Here is a 24,434-nt window from a genome sequence, read left to right as displayed (position 1 = left end):
GAGAGGAAAAAGCTTCTGAAAGGTTGCAAGTTCCTTGTGAACATAACAAGATTTAAGAAACTGAAGAAAGGAAGGAAATTTTATCCCATTTCAATTAACAGGGAAGGCTGGATGGAAACGTTTACTCACAGAGAGCACTATTCTCCTTTAGGGGACAGAAAGTTTGATAAAAATGCAGTACCCTGGTGCTGGTGGTGATGGACATCCACAGAAGGTGCATTTTGGGGGTGATGAGGAGCTCTGTGACCCTGCAGAGCCCCGGGGCTCCGAGGCAGAGCCGCCCCTTCTGCAGGGACAGCAGAGACAGAAACCAGCTCAGCTCTGACACAAAACATCTTTTAACTCAATTGCTGTTTACAAACACAGCCCCGCTCCTGTCTGGGCAAGCAGAGCCCAGTTACTGTCAAAGTGGGTCATGAAATGGAAAAGGGTGGAAAAGGAAGAAGGAAAAAAAAAACCCAAAAACGCACCAGAAAGATTTGCCCACCATTCCTCCTTTTCCAAGCTCTGCTCATCCAGTCCCACCCAGAGACACAGCAGGGATTGGCCTCCCAGGAGGAGCAGGCAACATAAAATTTGGAATGTGCTCTCTCCTACACCCATCACGGCCAGACATTTGAATATTGGATTTAGTGTTGTGCTTCCACAGATACAAAATTAGGCCGACAGAAGTCTGGATTCCAGCCCTTGCTCCATCCTGGTGACTCGTGGAGAGCTGGTAGCCAAAAGCATTTGGAACGGTTGTCTCTCTCCAGATGCTGCCATTCATTTCTGTGGGAACAAGACCACTTACATTTAATTACAGTTTCTGCTCAAATTAACAGGACAGAAATGACAGCAAAAAAAAAAAAAAAAAAAAAAGAAAACACAAAAAAAAACCCACCAAAAAACAAACCCAAAACAAACAAACTCGCCCCAAAAAATTCTCTGGCCTAACTGGGAAACTTGCTGTCATGGCTTGGGAAACAGTTGATCCTTTCAACCAATGGCTTTTAAGTTATTTTAAGTTCATGTGTTCTGACTAGTCAGTTTGTCTCATTGCTAAAGCATCAGCAAAAGGGAGAGAAAAGGGAGTTTTATCACAGAGATCCCCTGCTCATGAAAGATTTCTTAAATGGCCATGGAGTCAACTGTGGAATTGGGACCATTGTGGCATAAAACACTGTTTTCATTACTAAACCAATTGCCAATTGCACGTTACAGTATTTGCTGTGGAATAGAAGTTATACAAAGTCACATTTTCCTTGGAGCTGCACAAGGTTTGGAATCTATGTGTGGATTTTTATACATGAACACCTCTGTCTTTCCCTTCCTCGTGGAAATCAGGACTAATTTCACCCGAGGGTAATAAAGTCTGCAGTTTCCAGATGACAGTCAGGCCACCCATGTCCCACCCCTTTCTTTGCATTCCATTTATCATCAGGATCATATCAGTTGGCCACTGGATGCAGAATATTTCTGCCCTTCAAAGCCCACAGCAGCTGGATTATGTCATCAACACAGAATCAGAAAGTACCCTGGGCTGGAAGGGACCTACAAGGATCATCAAGTCCAACTCCACAGGACACAGGACACTCCAAGAACCCCTCCAAAATGTGCTGACTCCCATCACAGGGGTTGAGTAACTTGCTCTGACTGGCCCAGTCACAAAAATGTTGGAAATAGAGGGGAAAGCTGTGAGATTCCTTCCCTTAGTGGCTTCAGTCCCATGGATCTCTGTGTCCTTCTGGTGAATCAACAGCCAATTCAGGTTCCCTCACTGCCAAACAGCTCATGAAAATCATTCTGTGCTATTCATCATTATTGATTTATTTTCCTGGTCCAACCTTGGGTAGTTGCTCTCTCTCAGGTCTCCATCAATAAATAAGTGGTAGATGAAACAACTCACACCATTCCAAAAGAAGGGGTTAAATCAACAGAGTTACAGCTCACAAAATCAATGGAAAGTTCTGCTTCTTTTTAAAAATCTTCCTCTTTTGTAGCTGACTTTCAACAGACCAGCTCCTAAATTTTCCAAATTATTTCTGCCACCAGTTTCACAGCTGGACACAATTTTAAAGTTTTGATAGACAGGCCCAGCTCCTGACTTGTCCCAAGGGGCAAAGTAAAATCACAGAAACTATCAGACATTTGTTTTGCATGTGCCAGCTGACTATAGAGCAAGAATTTACAGACTGCAGTGCACAAAAATTTGACTTTTCCTTCTATTTCAGCACTTAAGACATACCAGACAAAGTAAAAATCCTTATCTAGAAATATGGACTTCACCTCCCACTGGACAGACCTTAAAATATATTTCAAGTCTGAAGTGAATAAAAGAACAGTAGGAAAGGTTATACAATGTGGATCTAGACCAATTTCATAGGAAAAATAGGAATTACCTTTAACTGCAGCTTTTCTCACCTGTCCAGCCTTTCCTCAAGAGAAAATAAAAGCTCTCCATTTTCTCCCAGTTTCATTTTATGTGCTTTTTAAACAAATAAGCATGGTTCTTGTTCCTTAGAATTAAACTCACACTGGTATTTCTAAGAAACCAATACCTATGAACCAAACTTAAGAAAAAAAGTATTTTTTTATCTTCAAGCTTCTAAAGATTCAAAGTTATTTTGTAAGGGACTAATTAAATGTTGACCTTTTGCTGGTATTAAAATCACAGAAGATCTGTAACATGTATTCGTATAGCACAGGAACAGGCAACAATCAATTTGAAATCAGATTGCGCCATCTTAGTCTTTTCCAGAAAATATTGTTTTTCTAGCCAAATATTAGGGATAATGTCAGTTGGTTCCAAGGAGAGATTCCTGGAATAACAGCCACTAAGTTCATGGATTCAAAGCTTTATCTAGTAGAAACATGAGAGAGAACACACAGCAGAGCAGATTTTTCACTCGAGACTCATTCCAAGAGTTGCAAAGCTACAACAATTTCCAAAATGTAGGACAGAATTCCTTAGGTTATTGCCTTACACACATGTCCACACAGCCAACAATTAAAAATTCACAAGAACATCTTGTCAGATGCCTCAGCATTGGGTTTGCTTCCCAGTCTGAGCCTAATCTTACCCTGAGCATTCCTTTTCTCAGGAGGGAGCAAGACTCGCAGTTAAGATGGGACTGCAAAGTCACAAGAGTTCAAATCCTGATTCTGTTTCTGAGTTTTGGAGAATTTGTTTAATCCCTCCAAGTTGTAGCTTTCCCTGTGCAGAATGGGGATAATATAATTTGCTTTTAGTTGTCTGCTCAGTCTATGCAAATCCCAAGTTATTTAGGAAACATCTTCTCATCATATATTTAACTTTTTGCTTTGTGGAGCAGGACTTCCAATGCCATTGGAGCCCTTACGCAGTAATAGTGAAAGCTGGTGAATTCGTGCCAAAGGAGATCATGGTGTGTCCATCTTTTCAAGCCAGGTTAGTCAAAAAACCCTCCAGAATGTTTCAAAGAAAAATGCTCCTGTCTTGCAGTACACAGTTCAGCTATGTTATTTCTTCCCAGCAGGATTCATCAGTTAAGAGCTGCTGCTTCTCTCACCCTGGCACAAAGCTCCTGGGTCTGAAGGGATTTAATCTCTGATATAAAGCTTGAGCACCAGAAAGGCATCCCTGAGGAGGGGGAGACAGTTTTGTGGCTCCTACCGTGACGAAAGCTGAACTGTATTGCAACCAAACATTGATGGGCCTGATGAAGAGACTTCAGGATGGCACTCTCTGGCAAAAATCAGCCAGGGTGTCAGGAGAGGTGATCACAGTAGATCCTGTTGTCTGACAAAAATTTGGCCAATCACTGTGGAAAGTTCTTAGCTCAGACTCATGAGCAAGCAGTGATTTCTTATTGCACCAACACACAGAATCCCAGAATGGTTTTGTGTGGAAGGGACCTTAAAGACCACCCAGTTCCATCCCTGCCATGGGCAGGGACACCTTCCACTATCCCAGGTTGCTCCAAGCTCTGTCCCACCTGGCCTGGAGCACTTCCAGGGATCCAGGGGCAGCCACAGCTTCTCTGAGCAGCCTGTGCCACCTCCCCACCCTCACAGGTCATGCCAGGAGCAGCCTTTAGGAAGCCTCTGCAAAATTCTGAGGAGCAAATACCACCCCAAACATTGCAGGCCATTTGGGGAAATTTTTTTGCATGGGATAAAAAGGGATGTGGTGTTCAGAAGAATACAGCCTGCAAATTGTTCACCCTGCTCCTCTAAGCCTCCTAAATGATCTGGAGGTGTCCCAGTTAAGCAGAACTGCAATCCCTAATAAGTGGCACTCATTGCCACTAAGCAGCATTGGACTTACATGATTTCCCTTGTAGATGTCTGGATTAAGTGGTTTTGCCAGCTAAGCACCTCCTTTTTCTGATTCAGCAGCGCCTACTGAATCATACGCGTTTTACCACTTTATGTATCTCAAATGGCATGAAAACTGGCTGGTTTTGTGAAAATGAAAATACAGTTTATCGTTGTACAAGTTTTCAATGCACGTGTGTTGCCCTAATTTTTAAAAGTGTTAAGTTTTCTTTTATGGTTCTTCTGAAAGTTTTAAAGTTGTCATAAAATTATTTAGCCTTCTGATAATGTTTACATGTTTGAGAGTCAGAGTTCCCACACAATTTCATGTATAAATAGAAGAGTTTACACATTTCTCTGTGGGTGGAGAAAAATGATTGATTAATCTTTAGGCCAGTATGGTTGGAGAGGTGGTAATTCCATAGTCACCTTTGGAATACCAAATGTTTGAATAAAACTGGGTCTTTTTTCTCTTTTGAACTTACCAAGCTTCTGTGTATACTCATTTTGTGTCTAATAACAACACACGTGAGCTCCTGGGGCACATGGAATACATTTCACCCCATCCATCCACCCATCCATCCATCCATCCATCCATCCATCCATCCATCCATCCATCGTGAATATAGAGCAGCCTCACCGTGCACTTAACCTGGTCTGATAACATTCCTCTGAGGAATTGCGTGCTGAGTCTCGGTGTAATGTCAGGGCACAAAAGGAAAGGAGAAAGAAATAAACAAGTCAACCCCAAATCCAGGCACCTTGAAGCAGAGCTCTGAGAAAACCGTCTGTCTCAATGGAAAATCCGAAGGCTGGTACATTTTGGCGGCCTTCAGAGCGAGCAATGCCCCTTTCATTGGGCACTCAAAGCTCTAGAGTCACATCTGTTTGTGCTGGCGTGAGATTGGCACGCTGCTCCCGAGGATGAAAGCCGGAGCGGTGGTGCCAACCTGCTGGGAAAAGCACGGCTTTCAGGATTTTTCCCTTTCTTTCCTTTTGCTGCAAGGATTCTCATGCGGTGCCAAGGCGGCGCGAGAGGCGAGCGCCACAAGTTTTCTTTGCAGGATGAGGGGAATGGTTGGAAAGGAGGAGGAGGAGGAGGAGGAGAAGGAGGGGGTGAGGAATGTGGTGGGGGAGAAAGGCATCGTGTGATGCCTCAGGTTTTAGCTTTTTTATTTTTCACATTCTGTGCTGCTTTAGTGTGTGGGTCTGGGCTTCATATCAGGGGATGGTGAGGTCTCTGCACAGAGCAGGGAAGACAAAATAATTCCTGCTCCAAATTATTCAAATCTCAGGCCCAAGAGCAGAAACAACATGGGTTGAAGAGAGAAAAACAAGCAGGATGGGACTGCATGGGCTAAAGCTGGAATTAGACAATTAACCCCAATATGCAAATGGAGCAGAACTTATAAAAGTGAAAGACCCTGTTGACTGGTCATGAATTTTTTTGGGACCATTTTGGGTTGTGCTGCCCAAGGTGGATCCATTGAGGCCTCTTAATAAATCACTACTTTATTCTTTAACTTAGTCTAGTCTCTGTTCTAATCAGGATTCATAAGGCATCAGTGTCAGAAAGCTGAACCTGTCACAGAGTTCTTTCCTTTTGGATGATGACAAAATGGTTGGCAAATATCTGGACCATGGAAGGCCACAGAAGTTTTGCCATTAACTTCTGCAGAGGCAGCTCCCATGCCTGCATGCCACGTGCCCCCCAGCTTTGGGTGGGAATAGGCCTGATTTAATCTTTAAAAATTTCTCCCTTTTCAGGTAAGGCAGATGAAGATTCTCCTCTCCAGATTGCCTGGGGAAGAGAAGGCTCAGGGGTGACCTTACTGCAGCCTTGCCCTTCTTGAAGGGGGAGAGGGACTTTGGACAAGGGCATGGAGTGACAGAAGAAGGGGAAAGGCTTCAAACTGCCAGAGGGCAGGGATGGATGGGATATTGGGAAGGAATTCTTCCCTGTGAGGGTGGGCAGGCCCTGGCACAGGCTGCCCAGAGAAGCTGTGGCTGTCCCTGGATCCCTGGAAGTGTCCAAGACCAGGTTGGATGGGGCTTGGAGCAACCTGGGATAGTGGAAGGTCCACGCCCATGGCAGAGAGTAGGAACTTGATGGACTTTAAGGTCCCTTTCCAACCTAAACCATTCTGGGATTCTGGGAATTCAAGGATCCAGAGTCCCTGGGATTTTCTGACAGTTTGGGTTGGACAGGGCTCTGAGCATCCCGGGATAGCGGAAGATGTCCCTGCCCTGGGCAGAGGGTTGGAACTTGATGGACTTTAGGTCCCTCCTAACACAATTGGTTAGGTCCCTTCTAACCCAATTTAGGCACTGATGAATCAGGGTTGCAAAGCCGAGCTTGCAGGCCCTTGATGCCAGGAGACTCCCCTAGTTCATGGTGAGTGCCTTGGAGCCTTTATCAGTGGACAGGGAGAGTTGGAGGCCTCTCAGGGTGGCTGAGGAATCTTTTGGAGCTCAGGTTTAAAACAGCAACACTGTTAGCAGTGGGAGGTGACAGAAGAACTCCCTAAAATCATCAAATCCAGCTGTTCCCACAGCACTGCCAAGGCCACCACTAACCCATGTCCCCAAGTGCCACATCTACAAAGCTTCTAAGTCCCTCCAGGGATGGCGATCCACCACTGCCCTGGGCAGCTTGCCCAGGGCTGGACAACTCTTTTGGTGAAGAATTTTCCTACTCTCCAAACCAAACCTTCCCTGGCACAGCCCGAGGCATTTCCTCTCCTCCTGTCCCTGTTCCCTGGAGCAGAGCCCAACCCCCTGGCTGTCCCCTCCTGCCAGGAGCTGTGCAGAGCCACAAGGTCCCCCCTGAGCCTCCTTTGCTCCAGCTCCCTTAGCAGCTCCTGGTGCTCTAACCCCTTCCCCAGCTCCACTGTCCCATTTGCACTTCATTTTCAGGCCACTTTGGATTAATGGGAATTCATGGCATGGCCCACAATTTGAGTCCTAAAATAGGGTTCATCCAGGAATACGTGTGAGACCCAGGTCTCAGCTATGACTCCCTGAACATCAAGTGGAAAGCAGGGCCAGGAAAACATTACTGCACCTTGGGACAGCAGGAAAATAGCACATGACTCACAAGGCCAGAACTCAGGGAGGTTTTCAGTGCCTTCATAAAGGAAGATTAAAAAAAAGCAAAGGAAAAATAATTCGGAGTTGCAGCAGGACTGAGATTACAGCTAACCTCATTCTCGTGCCTTGTAAAATATCTGAGAATAATTAAATCTGTTTCTTTTCTTTAATTAGCCTTGTGTCTCATTAGAGCAGTTCACTGCCATGTCTTTATTTACTTAATTTATATCTCCTCCACACCTTTGCCTTCCCTCCTTCACCTAATCTTAACATCTGTCTTTTCCTTCCCTTAAAGCTCTTTATTTTAGTGCTTTGATGTTATATTGGCTTCCCCTTGACATGTTTTGTTTAAAAGAAAAACAAAGACAGAAAATCTATACACAAAACAGAAGTCAACTACATCTTGACAAATCAAGCTTTTAAAAAGTCAGAAAAAGCAGATTTAGAGATGAAAGCTCATTCTTAACCCAGCTTCCTTCTTCAGAGACCTTAATATGATCTCTTTATGTAACTGTTTGCCAATTAATTCAAAATATAATGCAAGCTGCAATTTTGCTTAGAGACACGCATTCATTAGGGTTGAGGAAAGTATATAGTTTTCAGGCTTTGATTGATTTTTTTAAATCTCATTGAGACGTACAGAACAAGACATCTTTTAATGACATCAATTGTCCAAACAGCCACGGTTTACATCTACAAATTCACAAGAAACAGATGGTTTGCACATGGGAGGAAAACAGAGTTATCCTAGAAGAATGGTAGCAGTGTTTAATCTGAGAGTGATGACAAGTCCTGCTCAAGTTCTGACCTACATTTGGAGAAAATAGCAGTTCACTATCACAGAGCCTGCTTCTCCCAACACACAGAGATCAGATTCCTGAACATGGAGGATCATGACCTGTAAAAGCTGCTCTGGACACATCCTCTGGAAGATGCCCTGGCACTGCACCTATGGCACGAGGAGGTGTGGCTGTACAGGCAGGCAAATCCCTAAAACCAGCCCAAAGTTTGGGGTTTTTTTCTCCCCGCCACCAATTCAGCTTGATAAATAAACACCTTGAGGAGACAGTGGCTGCAGGGACAGGGGTTTCACAGCTTTCCTGATTTCACACCTAAACAGTGCTGCTACCCCAGTGCTGTCCATGTGATCCTTGCTGCCATTCTCTGGGATACAAGGAGAGATAATAAAAAGCTATAAGTTGTGGAATATGACACTGAGGTTCACTGGCATGTGCTCCAGGTACCCAAAGTACTCATTAAACAGGAAAGGGTTTAACTGAGCTCAACAGATTTAATTGTCAAGGATTCCTGAGTGGAATCAGAAGTCCAAATCTCAATACTTTTCAGATCTCTCCACTCCTGACTTACTGAGAGTGATTTGCAGACCCTGCCCTGCTTTGCCTCCAGCTGCAGCACTGATACAGAACAATGGTGCTGCAGCATTCAGCTGCAGATGCAGCCCAAGATCTCATAAAAAATGGAGTCCCTGCCTAGAAAAAAATTGCAGACATCTAAGTCCTGGTATAAACCAAAGTATTCCCTGCATTTTTCACATGTAAGTGAACTGAAACATCAAAACTCCTACCCAGACATTTTGGGCACACCAAGTCCATTAGTGTATAGAAAACTGAAGGTAAAATAGATGCCTTTTTGAGCTTTATCACCCACAGGATTTGTTTGGACACCACACCAGCTCAGCAGGCATAAAAACAACCTTCAGACCCTAGCATGGCTCTGAAATTCGTGACAAATTATGCTAGAAAGGTACAGTGATGCCTCTTGTGACAGAGCTCTCTGAGTGTGGCAGGATTCAAACTCCTTGTGCCACCAGATCTCAGGGGACACGAGCCAGGTGGGAAAAGAAAATCTGAGCAGCAGATGGGTGAAAGAAGTGGATTAACCCTGAGAGAGGGGTGCAAAGCAAACAAAAAGAAGGAAAAGGAAAGCACATGGCTGTTGGGTGAGAGGTTCAACAGCTGGCTTGTGAGGTAGGAGAGCAGCACGGGGCAGCAGCAGAGTATCAAGAGTATCAGACATCAGATTATAATTTCAGGATGCAGGAGCCTGCTCTGAGCTTCCCACTCAATGCAGAAAAGTATTAGGGAGGTGATCTTAGCATAGGAATAATTGGATACCAGAAAACAACCTGTTTCATCACAGAGTGCCCTGTGCTGGCCCAAATCTGATGCTGTTAGGGGCTCTGTGAAAATAAAAGAAATTTAAAAATCAGCAAAAACAATAAAAAGATGACAATATAGATGGGTTCCTCAAGGGTCCCAGACAATCAGGATCCCATCCCTGTCCTCTTTGCTTAGACAAAACCACTGGAGGGAGGAATTTGCTCTGTGACAGAGCGTGCTGGAAGCATGCCCAGGCCCACCACGGCTCCATCCCAGTGGTTCAGCGTGGAGCCCCCAGTGCTATTCACAAGCAAGAGAGTGAATTCTATAGCTCCCTGCTTCCCCCTGCCCTGCTGGCAGCCAAATTCTTACACTGGCCTATGCAAATCCAGCCCAACCCCGCTGCTCCCCACTCCTTAGCCCTGTGCAATATTTTATTGAGCTATTGCTTCTCCAGGACAGTGCACTGGGTCTGGACTCTTGAGAGAGGGTCACGAGTTGTGTTAGAGATGGTAGAATCAGTAGGTTTTGTGGTTTTAGTATTTTGCTTTATATAGTATATGAATGTATTTTAGCATAATTATAATAAAGAAATCATTCAGCCTTCTGAACTGAGTCAGACATCATCATCTCCTCCCATCAGGTTTGCCTGCATTTACAACAGGGGTCGATTCTTTGCTTCTCACTAGAAGAAGGATGCTGAGGGGATGTAGTGTGTCCAGAGAAGGGAGTGGAGCTGGGGGAGGGACTGGAGCTGTGGGGGCTCAGTCTGGAGAAAAGAAGGCTCAGGGGGAACCTTCTGGCTCTGCACAATTCCCTGACAGGAGAGGACAGCCAGAAGTGAGTTCTGGGCTCTGCTCTCAGGGAACAGGGACAGGACAAGGTGAATTAGCTTCAAGTTGCACCAGAGGAGGTTTAAATTCGATGGTAAGAAAAATTTCTTCACCAAAAGAGTTGTCCAGCCCTGGACAGGCTGCCCAGGGCAGTGATGGGGTCCCCATCCCTGGAGGGACTTAAAAACTTTGTAGATGTGGCACTTGGGGACATGGGTTAGTGGTGGCTTGGCAGTGCTGGGTTAACAGTTGGGTTCAATGATCTCAAAGGCCTTTTCCAATCTAAATGAATAAATTATTCCCATGGCATCAGACTCTTCTGGGATCCTCTGTCAACTCCAGGAGCTGGCAAGTGTGGCCAAAGCCATGGCAGAGCTGTGCCTGCCAAGGCAGTTCACTGGCCCAGCAACATTTTCTTTTCTCCCACATGACAAAATAAAAGCAGGAGAGAATTATTTGTCAGCTCAATCCCTGTGTTAATCTAGTTGCAAGTATAATGTGATTTCCCTCCTGCCCCAGTAGTAGGTATTGCAACACCTTACATATGGATCATTTTAATCTAATATAATCTGGCTGGCTAGAAAGAAGGTTTGCCTCCACCACAGCTGCTTTTGATTAATGCTAAACATACATGCAAAGCTTCAATCTGCAAGAGTGTGCATCTTAGTTGCTCTGCAATTGGTATATCAACAGTAAACCCTAGAAAATGCAGAAGATGCTGCAAAGCTTTACATGCTTAAGTTATATCCAGCCTTTTTTTCCCCCAGATGTTTCCTCTCTTTGCCATTTCTAATGTATCATGATTTATTACTACTTTTCTTTAAGCAAAATTGATTTAAAAGCTGCTGATCACAGGAGATAGGAAGTGTCAGCTCACCTTTACAATAAACAAACCCTGGGCAAATGCTCATTAACTGTTTTGTCTTCATTTTACATTCACTTGCTGCAAACTTCAGCAAGAGGAGAAGCATTTCTGCTGGAGCTGAGATCAAGCACATATGTTATAATAAAAACACAAAGCCAATAAACGAGTGGGTTTTTTATCACTATTAAATACAAACATGTATTCTTATTTTATTATAATTATCAAACTAGGATTAATATAATCTTGTATATTGCTTCCCTTCACGGTGAATTAAATTATGTAAAAAGTCTCCCACCAGTATTCTTACCCAGCAAGAAACATTTTAATTGTAAATTTGCCTTTTGGAGTCTTTAAATGACACACACACATGCATTAAAAAAGGCCACGACTGTGGAAGCTGTGTATGCACTAATCTGTAAATAGACTCCCAGTCCAGGACTCATCTCTGAAATGTGGCATCAATTGCACAGGCTCCCATTTAGTTTGAGTTGAATAAAGCCATACTAGATACGCAAATAACATCAAACTTGCCGGATTAGAAAGGGGCACCTCATACTCTAAATCATGATTGTCAATCATCACCCAGGATTAAGGGATATAGTTTAAAAACCTAAAAGCAAGCACTTCCTTTTAACTTCTGCCTACTGTGCGTTTTGGATTATCGCCCAGAAGCAGCATTACTTGAAACAAGGCTGCCTCCCTTCTGCCAGCTCCGGGAAGTGCATCCCTGCCATCTCCTCACCTCTGCTTGGGGGAAAAAACCTCTCAGCAAAGCATGCAATTTAGATTTGAGATCTACTGCTGACTGTGATTATATTTATAACTCGCTTTTCACAGAAGAATGGGGGGTTATTTTTGGCTTAATAAGTGCTTTCTGAACACAGTCCCCATTCTTACCACAAAGATGTAAGGCAGTTAAAAACCAGAGCAGCTGCTCTGTTCTTCCACAGAGCTGGCAGCCTCCCTGAACCACAGACTTCCTGGTGAAGGGTTTTGAGGGAATTACCTGGAATGCCTTTCATTGTGCTGCTCAAAGCAGAGCAGCATCCCTTGGATAACTCACCTGGCCTGCTGCACACCGGACAGTCACACTCAGCCTTCCAGCTCTGTCCCCCACCTCTCCCTCCATCACTTTTCCCACCTTCTCCTGGTTGAGCTACAAGTTGTGCAAAGTGAGAGCTGTCACTTGGGAAGTCCCTCCGTGGCTGTCAGAAAAGACCATGGGGTAGGGAGGTTTGGTCAGCAAACATCAACACTGAGTGTGCATGTCAGCTCAGTGAGCTGAGCTCAGGGCTGGGACATAAACCAGGAATAATTTGTGGGAATAGTTGCTGCTGTTTGGGCCCCGACTCATAACTGATTATCTGATTTTCCAGCTTTGTGGTTTTCCTTATCTGATGTAAATTCAGGTCGTTTTTTGGGCTTTTGGTTGTTTCTGCCCAACAAGTGTGCTGCCAAACTGATGTACTTGGGCGTGCAGGTTCTGTTGGAGAGCTGGATATGGATGGAGCAGAGAGGGAACCTGCCTGCACAAACAAGGACCTGTTTGCTCTGTGTGAAGGCATTTCCAGCCAGCATTCCGTGTTTCCATTCCTTTGGCTGCTACCAGAGACAACACACATCCCCTCCTGTTCCATAAAAACAGGATTAAGTCATCTTGCACAGCTAATTGAAGCCTTTTTCACAACCAGTATTTTTGGAACACCTTTATAACTCAGATGGTCACCAAAACCTAGGGACAAGGGTCATACTCTCACTGATGTAAATTCACAGCTGCACTGACTCCAACTTCATTTCCAAAATATAAAGGAGTCAAAGATCTTGCCCATGAGGTGCAGTTTATGGCTGCAAACTAATTAAAGAAAATACACACTGGTTCTTTAAGCAAGAAGGGGAAAAAACTCATCTAAGGCTAATCTTATCAACATATAACCTTTTAATCAGATTATTGAAACAACATGTTAATTTATGAAAAGTTCAGCATTCTATTAAATTGCAAACAACCAAGTGAATTGCAACCCAACAGGCTGCTTCATTGAATTCATACAGCCACTCCTGGCAAAGGCATTCCAAATTTGAACTTAATTAATATTCCTACTCCTGGTTTCCATAGTTTCTTTTTAAACATGAGTACCAGCCGAAACTGGCAGTAACTTTACCCATATTCTCAATAATAACCCCCCTCTGGCTGTCAATATGTATGAAAGGAAAAATTTTTTGCATACCCCAAACAGCCTGTCATTTTCCTGTCTTTTGTCAAAAATATCTTGGCAACTTTTTTCCCCTCTTTTTTTTTTTTTTTTTTGCTTACACAGCTTAAGATGCTTAACTGTTTCTCTGCTTGGGTTGTGAGTGAGGCACCTTTCCTCCTCGGAGTATTGACCTCAAATGACAGCCACATTGCAAAAAAAACCACCCCAGATTTCACAGAGGTATTGGGGGTGAAATCTTTCCTTGGAGAATCAAAAATGTAAGTGCTAAAATGCTTGGGGAAGCATTTAGCATTTTCCATCCTTGCTTAGGAACTTAAAAAATTCCTTGTCTCCATCATGAGAATGATGGAATGAGAACTTATTACTCTAAATGTGATTTAAAGCTATTTTTCTATTCCTATACAAACTGAATATCAGAAACACAGACCAGGAAAGCCTCACCCACCATGTGGACCAAAAGCAGGAGAGAAGCACTGCACTGAATCCCACCTGGGCATGGTAAAGGAATAAAGTGACATTCCCAGCTGTTGCCTTGCTTCCACAGGAATCTTTCCAGAGGATAAAGCCCCTCTGCAGCTCCACAACACCTCCCTGCATGATGTGCTCCCCAAAATCATCTTCCACTGTTCACCAAAAGAACCCCTCGTTCATGGTATGCTTTGACTTTTAGGGAGTATTCTTTGTATTTTGTGTTGGTACAAGAGGAACATAAGCATCATTTGGGAGGGTACCCAGAGAGCAGAGGGCTCCCGTGAAGAATTTCAGCAAAAATCTGCATAGCAAATCCACCCTGAGCTCCGTGCTGCTGCAGGACACCGTAATAAACATTAATCCCTCAAGCTTTGGGACCAGTGACTTCACTTTTATGCCTTTGGACTTCTGCACAGGAATAACCCTGGATTACTTTCCATGGGGAGCTCAGTGTCTCTGTTTCATCTGGCCAAGCAAACCCCAGGTGTCTCAGACAGTGTCTGACTGAACCTCTCTTAGAAGCAGAGTTGTCCAGGTGAGATGTCAGTGACAGCAGACAGAAAGCGACCTCACAATTCCCTAAATTAGGGACTAAACCTAAAGCTGTTTCCTAAACTGAAACCAGTAGGTGAGATCAGGATCTTGCCATGGCTGTGTCCAAACTGATTCTTCTCTCTAGTTTACTAGGAGGGTGCTGAGCCCATGGCACTGGCTGCTCAGGGAGGTTGTGGCTGCCCCAGCCCTGGAGGAGCTCCGGGCCAGGTTGGATGGGGTTTGGAGTAATCTGGGATAGTGGAAGGTGTCCCTGCCCATGGCAGGGGCTTGGAATGAGATGGCCTTCAAGGTCCCTTCCAACCCATTCAAGGTTTCCATTAATTTCTCAAGTTGGCACATCAGTTCCATTTTAACCAAAAGTGCCCAAGGCATTTTTTTTTAACCAAAAAGAAAAACCAATCCAATAAATGTTATGCAAAAAGTTCAATGCAAAGATCAGAAATACAAATCAGTGCATCACCAAAGGCTGGCTGCAGAGTGAGCTCAGCAGCAGTTTGTTGTTTATCCCATCTGTTAACCAGCTGAAATGTGTGAACTGGTGTCCAGTAAGAACATATGTTGATGTACAGGAGATGTGCCAGATGCTGTGTGTCTCACAAGGATCCACAGCACACACAGCCACTCACCCACCTGTGGGACAGCACAGAGGGTGCTCCAGAGGGATTTCAAGGAGTTCAGCATCACAGAGTCTTTTAGGGTGGCAAAGACCTCTCAGATCACCGAGCAGAGGGAGGAACCTGTTGGGCATCATTTCCCAGGAAAGCAGGCTTGGTTCACTCCAGTGTCAAATACAACAAAAGTAATTAACACCTTCCCTGACAAAACAAGGTTTAGATGCACACAGCCAGTAAATCGGGTTCTGCACCTCTTCTGGGGCTCTTGAATGTAGTGTTCTTTATGACCTGAATTCACTGTGTTTAAAAGAGGGGGTGGGAGGACCAGGTGACTTCCTCAGGTGCCTTTCAATCTGAATTATCCCATGTCTATCCTACATCTGGGAAGTCAAGCAGCTAAGTACAGCCTGCAAAGGCTACACTAAAAAAAAAAAACAAGTTAGCAAAGATAACTCACAGATTCTAAACTGACACAGTGAGTGTACATCACACCCTTGACAGGTACAGGAGCAGACAGTGATGCCAAAACCCAACTAATCAAACACTGAATACAACAAGGCAACCTTGGGCTGGTTGTGACACCTATTTCATTCCATCAGGGCTGATGTCAACCACAATTTCCAGGATTCTGCAGGATAAGAAGCCTGCCTTCAGGGTACCACAGCACAGAAAGGTGATGTCTCATGCTGTCACATTCCAAATTCTGCTGTTACATTGAGTTCTGTCATCGAGGCTCTGCTAGCTGTTGCCTCCTGTGTTGCCAGACGGGGAAACTCAAAGCCACCTGTGAATCAGGAGGGGACAAGATGACAAGCAACTGTGTGACTGGTGAAGATCCTATTCTTGGAATAGTTCCTGCCTACCCTGCCAAAAATGCCTTGGCTGAGGAGTGTGTGGTGGCTTGGGAGGAGGGATGAAAAGGGGAGAGGGAGCGCTGCTGAGGATCAGAACTGCCTCCAGGTAAGGTAGACCCAAGGCAGAGCTGAAAGGGAATGGCAGGTCAGATGGAAGCACCCTGGAAGAGATGGGCATCCAGGAGGATGTCCAGCCAAATCCAGGATTTTCTTCAGAAGGAGATAATTTCTCCTTGATGTTGGTGCTGGCCTTCATCTTTAGAGACTCTCAACTCAGGAATTGTTTAAAAAAAAATAAACAAGTGATCCTTTGATGGGGCAAAAAGATGTTTTGTGGCTCACTGTTCACAACACAGAGAAGGGCAAATAGGCTGGCTGGAAATAACCTTCCATGCTGCACAGGGGAAAAAAACAATCTCTTAATTCTTCAGCTGCACTGGGAAGGGTAACAGACATTATTTCTGTTATGGCCTGATAAGCCTTAGCTAGAAATGGATGCTGGAAAACAAAAGGGTGAAAGCAGTGAGGACATGTGAGGGCAGGTCATAAGCAGAGCCCTGCAGGAAAGCAGGCAGACATGAGGTGCACCCCAACACGCTGCCTGAGCAGCTCGGAAATACCAAAAACCCTGAGAAATCACTCAGACCCTGCACTGCAAAAACTCCACCTATGAAGGGAAGTTCATTGTGGAAAAAGAACCAGGCTGGAGACTTGCAAGGAGAACAGGGGCTCCCAGAAGCCAGGGATGGAACAGATGGGTGGCATCTGTAGATTGTCCAGGCTGCAGCACCAGCACCACGAGCAAATGGTCAGACAGCAGCTGCCACTCAGGCAGGCAGGGAGAGGGGCTGGCTCTGCTCTGCCAAGGACCAGCAGGTGTGCAAGGAGAGAGGTGCCAAGCAGAAGGGAACCAAGCTAGAAGAAAACTCATTTTTGTTTGAAGTTAGCCAGTGTCAGATTAAAGAAATCAAAGACTTGTTTAGAGTAAAGCAAGGAGAAATAAAGGAAGCGTTTTTCAGATTTCAGTCCAAGCCTTTTGTCCAGTTTAACCTCTTTTCTCTTACTCCTCCATTTGCTTGTTTTCTTCATCAGTCACAACAGAATGGCTCCTCCAGAAGAGGCTCATCCCTTGGCTTTGTGATCACCAAAGAGACCAAGATCAAAGCAATTCAGGCAGCAGTTTTCATGCCTGCATCCCCTGACGTGCTCCTTCCCACAGCACTGCCATGGGAGATAAACCCCTGAGCAGTGCCACGGCAGCCAGAGGGGCTGTGCAGCTTTCCTAGAGACAATTCCTGCACACAGAAAGGAAGCATTTGCCCGCTGTCAAATTCTCTGCTCTCCAGCCTTAGCAGGGAAGCAAAGTTCTCCTGAGGTTCTTCCTGTTAACAGGGAAGATGCAATCCAATGAGCCACACAAGCAGAATTCATTTCAGATGGTTTTCAAGGGTCAAATTAACAAGCAGCCATGGCTTTCTTGGCCTCTACCAAGTAGGTAAGGTTATTTTACTCATTAGGCATCTCATTTTAGCTGGTTTAAACACGTGGCTTGCGTCCCTTCAGAAGTGATGAAGCAACTGAGACTCTTCTAGGAGCCAAATCATCTGTCCCACTTTAGTTCCATGCCAGGATGAATCAGACTTGGAAACAGATCCCTTCTCTCTTAGTCCATGATATAGAGAGCCTGCACAATGAGCCCAGTGCCCATTTAAACTCACAGAATGGGAATTTGGTGATCAGTCCCCCATGATGTTACCATGCCTGGGGAGCTGCTCCACTTTTCCTTCTTTTGGCTCCAGTTCTGTCTTGTGTGGCACTGCAGAGTAGCTGTGTTGTCTTCTACAATCTTGTTCCATCACAGAACTGGCTCTGTTCCATTCCCCCTTGGAATCCACATGGTTCAACATCCAAAAAATAACTACCCTCTGAATTAAAACAAAAACTTTTAAAATGTTATGTCACTCTCCCACAGCTTCCTCAGCACATCTTTCTGGGTCTGTTTTGTACGGGGAATGCTCAAGAAGGAGAGATGTTCCTTGTCTTTTTTGGCATGAAGCAATTTTCTGGCACTGACAATTAAAAGCAAGTACACTCCAACTCAAAGCTGGAGACAAGTGTAAGAGCATGTGTGACAGCACAATTGACACTCATGCCATTAAAAAAAAAAAAATCAAGCTGACAGACTGTTAAGAATTTCTAAGAGCAGACATTTCCTGAGCCTGATTAGGACCTTACTAAATCCTGGAAATAAAACCCAAGGATGAACTCTCTTCTTTAGCTGATATTACTGTTGATTTCTGCCCTTGCCATGTGATGGAACACTCGGCACTACCATTGAATCTTTATTTCCTGCCTTCTCTTTTCCAGCTTGGCCCTTCACATTGCTAAATGTGCCATTTTTCCATTAAACAAAGCAGAAAACTGCCCACCTTCCTGTTCCTCACCTCACATGGTGGGTCTGAATGGAGAACACCACCACGGAGAGAATTACACATTGTACAGAGAATGGCTCTGGCTTTCTCAACAGAAACAAGCCCTGTTTTGGATCACACCACTGCTGCACAAGGAATTGCCCCTCCAGTGGCCTGATCTGAGGGGCCCTTCTGGAATTCTGTCCTAGAGGGAAGCTGACAGCTCTTTCTTGCCCTCCCCCTCCTCCCTTCACACAACCAGCAGCATTATTTTTACAGGATTGCTGTTTGTGAAGACCAAATAAAGCCATTTCCTTTAAAGCAAAACCTTCACAGTGTAAAGGCTTCAAAGAGAGCTTTGCCCATCATTGCAGGACTACTACAACCTTGAACATATGTGTACCTGAAGTCACTTTAACCTATTTTTCAATTTGTAGAAAAGAGGAGTCTTTTTTGCTAACAAAACCACCACCTTAGCACCCCTCGCATCAAAAAATTAAGTGTTATTAGCTAAAGACACTCTACTGTCTGCTCTGAGTTATACACCAGTCATGGTAGGTTTTAATTTGATTAGTGATTGGGCTAAAAGCAGCTAAATAAAAAATTATAATGCCCAAGAGCCACTTAGACTTGTTCAGACTCTTTAAATACCAAATCCCTTCAGCAACATAACATTATCTTTATAGACAAAACTGAGTTTAAAAGTACAAATCTAATTGATCTCAAGTGCATTGGAATTACTATATTTAGGCATTGGATTATGTACTACAGAAAGCCTCATGCTATGCAGGCAACAAAACTAATTGTGGGAAGACAAAGGTATGTGTCTAACGTGCTTATGGACTTCTAAAAATTCATATTTCCACTGAAGCTGGCAAAATTACAGCTGCTCACACCAGCAGTGAATTTGGCACTGTGCCCTATATGTTGAACAAACATAAGCCAGCTATTTCTGGTCTCCTTCAGAAGGCCTGGACTTCAAGCTCTGCCTCAAAATTACTATTTGGCCATTACTATAAGGCTTTCACTGTTGCAGGAAGAAAAAAGTAAATAAAAAATCAGCAAGTTGACTCTCAACAGCTAAGCAAGACTTTTCTTCTCTTTGGTCTCAACTGGGGGCTCAGTTCACGCAGACATTGATGGCAGATGCTCTGACACTGAAGAAAGATGTCTTTCCACATTTAAAGAAGCTTTTCAAATGTAAGATGCTATTTCAGAATAAAGGAGTTGCCTAGACAAGAGGAAGGAGCAATCCCTCCCCACAGTCACTTCTGAGATTGATATATATATATCAGCAAATATACAGAAAAACATACAAAAAAAAGGTACACACATGGAGAGATTCACTCATTCACTAGCCCAGTTGAACTTGTGTCTGGCTGGTCAGGAACATTCTTTTAAAGTCTTCAGATGGATGCAGGGATTCTGGCTGCTTTGAACTGCTGCTGCTTGCAATTTAGTTGCCTCCCTACAGACAGATTTTCCCAGGAGGCAAAAAAGCAGCAAAATCCATTTTTTCCCCCCTAAATACAACCCCAGATCTGCATGTCAGAGCAAAACAATTGTCAAGAAACACTGGCAGGCAACGTGATCCAAGATTACAGAATTGTTTGAGTTGGAAGGGACTTTAAATATCATCTCATTTCACCCCCTGCCATGGGCAGGGACAATTTCCACTATCCCAGGCTGCTCCAAGCCCCATCTAACCTGGCCTTGGGCACTTCCAGGGATCCAGGGGCAGCCACAGTTGCTCTGGGCAGCCTCTGCCACTGTCTCCCCAGCCTCACAGGGGTGAATTTCTTCCTAATATTGAACCTAACCCTGCCCTCTGACAGTTTAAGATATTCCTCTAAAACTTAGTGGCTCATCACTGTGCAGCATTTCCTGCTTATTCCAGAATGTCTCCTCTTGACCCTTCTTTATAAAAGGAGATGCATTCACTGGTTAAACAGACTAACTTTACCCTCAGAGGCTTCCAGAGATGTATTAAGAAGGGAGAACAACAAGCAACATAGCAGAAGACAAAACAGGTCTTAAAAATAGAAAAAAAATCAAAACACCTACCTAAGCTTCATATAATTCAGAAAAATCCACAGAAGAAATCCTATCACAAGGGGCTGGGCTGGGTCTTGGAGATCTTATTTCAATTTTTTCCCTAACAGGCTGGAGGGAGAAGGAAAGAATTCAGCAAAGAAATTCCATGGAAGAGCAAGAATCTTTCTAAGTTGAAAGGTGTTTTGCTTTGTTTTTTTTTAATGAGAAACTAAAACCACACATGCTGGGAAACAAAGTTAAGTTAAATCTAGCCCAGCTTTACACATTTTAACAATTCACTCTGCTGTCTGTAGAACACAGCAATATAAATATTGCTATCTCTGTTAAAATGAATTATTGACAATTTTAATACATGTTGCACAGTACATATTAATATAGAAAAATACATGTTATCAGCAGTGCAATGTTGACCATGTACTAATCCATTCCACCTGCTCAAATATTAGTGCAAATAATTATATATTTGTAATGCATCATTGCTGTCTAGTTTGAATCTCTGCCTCCAGAATAAATGTCTCTTCTCTGAAGTTGTTTGCTATTATGAGTAAAATGTTATATATTCATACTCAAATTGACTTTGGGTGGATAAGTAAAATGAGCAACCTTCAAAAATCCACTTGCTTAAGACTTAGCAAGTCATTTTAATGAATTGTTTACAGTAAAATGAATGTTATAAAAATGTTTCAAATGCAAGCTCGTGCTCACTGGCTTCTCCACAATGCTGAAACATCAGTTAAATATCAGTGGAAGGTTCACAATGACCCTCTGCAACCCAGGTGAACCTGAACTGTTTATCCTGACACCTGGAGCTTGGAATTGGTTCTGGACACATCTTCTCTCCACTTTGCTTTTTTAGAAGCAAAGAGGGGTTCTTGATGAGGCTGAACCCCTGACAGAGCAACAGCAGTGATGGCCACCTGGAAAAGCCACTGCACATCCAAGATGCTGCCAGGGCTCCTTTGTGCCAGGACAAACCCTTGGGATGGGGCTGAGAACAGATCAGCTGGGGCTCAGGTGAATCCATTCCAAGGGAAGTGTGGTGCAAACAGCCTCCTTTGGGGAGGAGAAACAGCCCCAAAATTTACAGAGCCCCACTGTGCACACAAAGGGGGCAAATGAAAAGGGCCAACACCTCTTAGTTGTTCTCTCCTCTGTCCTTGCTAAACCCAGGTCTGAAAACAAATAAACACAACGTGAGGGGCTTGCAGCAGCACTTCTAGAAGAAAAATTTTAAAATATCAACTTTCAAAAATGCTGCACATGGGAAGATCAGCAGAACAAGGCAGCACTGATGGCTGTGGCTCTCTTCAGATGGTCACACGTGATCTAAAATTACATCAGTGGGTGGAACAAGTCTGACCCCACAGGGAGATTGGATATTAGGAAAAGGTTTTTCACTGAAGGGATGGCTGAGAATATGGGGGCTGGCCCTGACAGCAGGGATGAGGACAGGTAAGGACATGGCAAGTGTGGGAACTGCCACAGCCTGTGGCTCAGCCATATTCCATATTCCTCAGCTCCAAGGTCTCCTCACTCCACAGAGGAAAAACAGCAGTGCAGATGAGCAGGATTTGGGACTGCTACAAACAAGCCTCAGATTTAGTTTCATCCCATATCAGGATGAACTGAAGTGACAAATAAATCAGTTACTAAGAAAATTTCAATCAAGCATGAAAACAAGTAATTTTGATTTAAGTTGATCTTAAAGATACTCTTCACAAGTGGCTCGACTTTGCATTTCATGTTACTTTCCTGGCACATTAACTAAAGATAAAAGCTGAGATACCTGAGTCTTCCCCCCATGGCTGGCCCCTTACATGAAGTTTCAATCTAATGTATAGGTCAAGGGAAAAGAGATGGAAAGAGAGACCTGCAGAGATGAGAAAATTTGGGGAAGGTAGAGAGATGAAGGGGAAGGGAGTTACACTTCTCCCACCAGGCTCCACGTGGATGAAGAAGCACCAGATAACATGTAAAGGTCTCCAAGAAGCCACACTGCAAATTTAAAGATATTTCCTTCTCTAGCAAAGTGGAACAGAGGGGAAGGGATAGTTCAGTCCTGAGATCTGAAAGGAAAACAGGGCCCAGGGACATAAAGCTAACAGAATAAAAGTAGAAACCAAGGTTTCCACTCACACTGAGGGCTGTGTTGACACAGGGCTGTGCCCCACACAAGACAAAAGACGACAGGCAAACACAGCTGCTTCCCCACTGCAAGATAAGCAGAAGATGTGGTAGAGAAATCTCCTACCACCAAAAGAAATTAGAATGGAGGAGAATAAAAGATAAACAAAACACTGAATGTAACTGGGCAGGAGATCTGCCTCCCTCCCCTTCTTAACACAGGTGTGGAAATACCAGGAAAGGAAAAAAAAGAACAAAAAGCCTACAACATGCCAGCCTTGATGTAGAAGCAAAACAGAAATCTGTCTCCATTTACAGCTACCATAGAGGAGGTGGTGGGGAGGAAATAATGCCCAGAAGCCAAAATCCAGCAAAACATGAGGATAAGAAAGTGCTCCTACCTTTCTGTCGTCCTCTAGAAGAGAGCTGGTGGCTGGCTTGTCCTCCCTGCTGCTCCTGGGACAAGGACAAAGGGTAAGGACTACTACCTGCATTTAGACAAGCAATTGTTTAGCTATCTGCTTCTTTTGTACAGAAAAAAAAATAATAGCCTCAAACTTTGAGTGGCTCAACTCAAGTGCTAATCTGAATTAAGACAGTTATTGCCATGAAAAGCCAATCCAGAGAGCCACCTCCTGCTGTGGAGTTTGTCATGATATCCAGAACTGAGAATGTTTACATCCATGGACATACTGGACTGAGGAACCTGGAACTTTGTGTTTTGAAGGACAGGACAAGGTGTACCCAGCCCAGAGAGGGACTTAAGGGGCCTCACCCTCCCCAAGGCACCTTGCAAGACACAAAATCTCCCACAGAAACAGAGCAGTCAATTCAGGCAACACTCCATCACACCCCCAACGAATTTAAATGACTTTGTGAAGAGGAAAATAAAACCAAACCCAACCCAAGACCTCTCACCACAGTCAGGACAGCCTGAATTTCCCTCTGTCTACACTTGCCACCCTCAAACCCAGCAGTCACTCACCTTCCTCCAGCTCACTGTGGTCTTCAAAGAGAGTCAGCTCTGGCCAATTCCTCCCTCCAGAGGTTGCACTTGCTGATGCACTTCCACTCCTTGCAGATTCCCCCCGTCCTTCACAGCAGACACGCTGGGTTTGGATTCTCCTCCTGCTGAATCCACCTCTCCAGATGAATGAGGAGCTCCACAGCCAAGGATTTTAGCCAGCTCCCCTCCTCTGGAGGCTGATTTCATTGCAGGGTGGGACACAGCTGTGGAAATTCAATGCCAATCCTGCTTTTTCTCCCAGGTTGATGTGTGTGTCAGGTTTCCATCATTCATATTTTAACCTCCTCCTTCATGGGCTTCCTCATTTAAAACTGCTCCTTCTCCATATCCTTTTTTAGTTCATGTTCTTCTTCATTTCTTACCCTCTGTTTCTCTAGCTTATATTTCCTAAAACTGTTGTTCCCTCCCCCCTCCTTTTTTTCTTTTTTGCATTATTTGTGAAGGATTGTTACAGAATTCCTTCCTGCCCTCTGTGCACACACAAACAGAACAAAATAGCAAGTGACCTTGATAAATTATAGGACTTGAAAAAAACCCACAGCTTCTTTTCCAGCCTACAACAGTTTACTGCAAAGCCATTTTCACCAATTGTAGACAACATAATTACACACACACACACTCTCCCCCTCCCAGGTTTGGCTGCCAGCCTGATAAATAAATGCCCATGTTGTAGGAGGGAACATTAGACAGGCAATACTTTAACTCATTATATGAACATTAAAAGGCATATTTGTATTTTAGATACTATTTTATTGCATTCATAAGCCACTGGAAATATTTTTCTAAATTATATGCTATAAGGGCTCTAAACTTACAAATGTGTGAAAATTATAGTTCCCCCACCCCATCCCAACCCAACTTGTATTATAAAATAAACTTACTGACAATGCAGCCTTCTCCAGAAATACAAACTTTCAGTGTGTG

The 24,434-nt window shown here is 44.0% G+C and overlaps 1 long non-coding RNA gene across 1 annotated transcript; it reads right to left on the bottom strand.

Moving 5' to 3' along the window:
• Positions 1–633: 633 nt before the first annotated feature.
• Positions 634–23,603, bottom strand: LOC146767432 (uncharacterized). The gene is made up of 4 exons (XR_014955846.1): positions 23,469–23,603; positions 22,885–22,971; positions 20,369–20,467; positions 634–771 (listed from the first exon to the last, which is right to left on the bottom strand). It is a non-coding gene; the product is annotated as an uncharacterized LOC146767432 (long non-coding RNA).
• Between the last annotated feature and the right edge of the window lie 831 nt (positions 23,604–24,434).

The sequence above is a fragment of the Lonchura striata genome, chromosome 5 (assembly GCF_050655825.1).
Source record: "Lonchura striata isolate lonStrDom1 chromosome 5, ASM5065582v1, whole genome shotgun sequence".
Classification (NCBI taxonomy): domain Eukaryota; kingdom Metazoa; phylum Chordata; class Aves; order Passeriformes; family Estrildidae; genus Lonchura; species Lonchura striata.
This window is presented reverse-complemented; position numbering and strand designations above follow the sequence as displayed.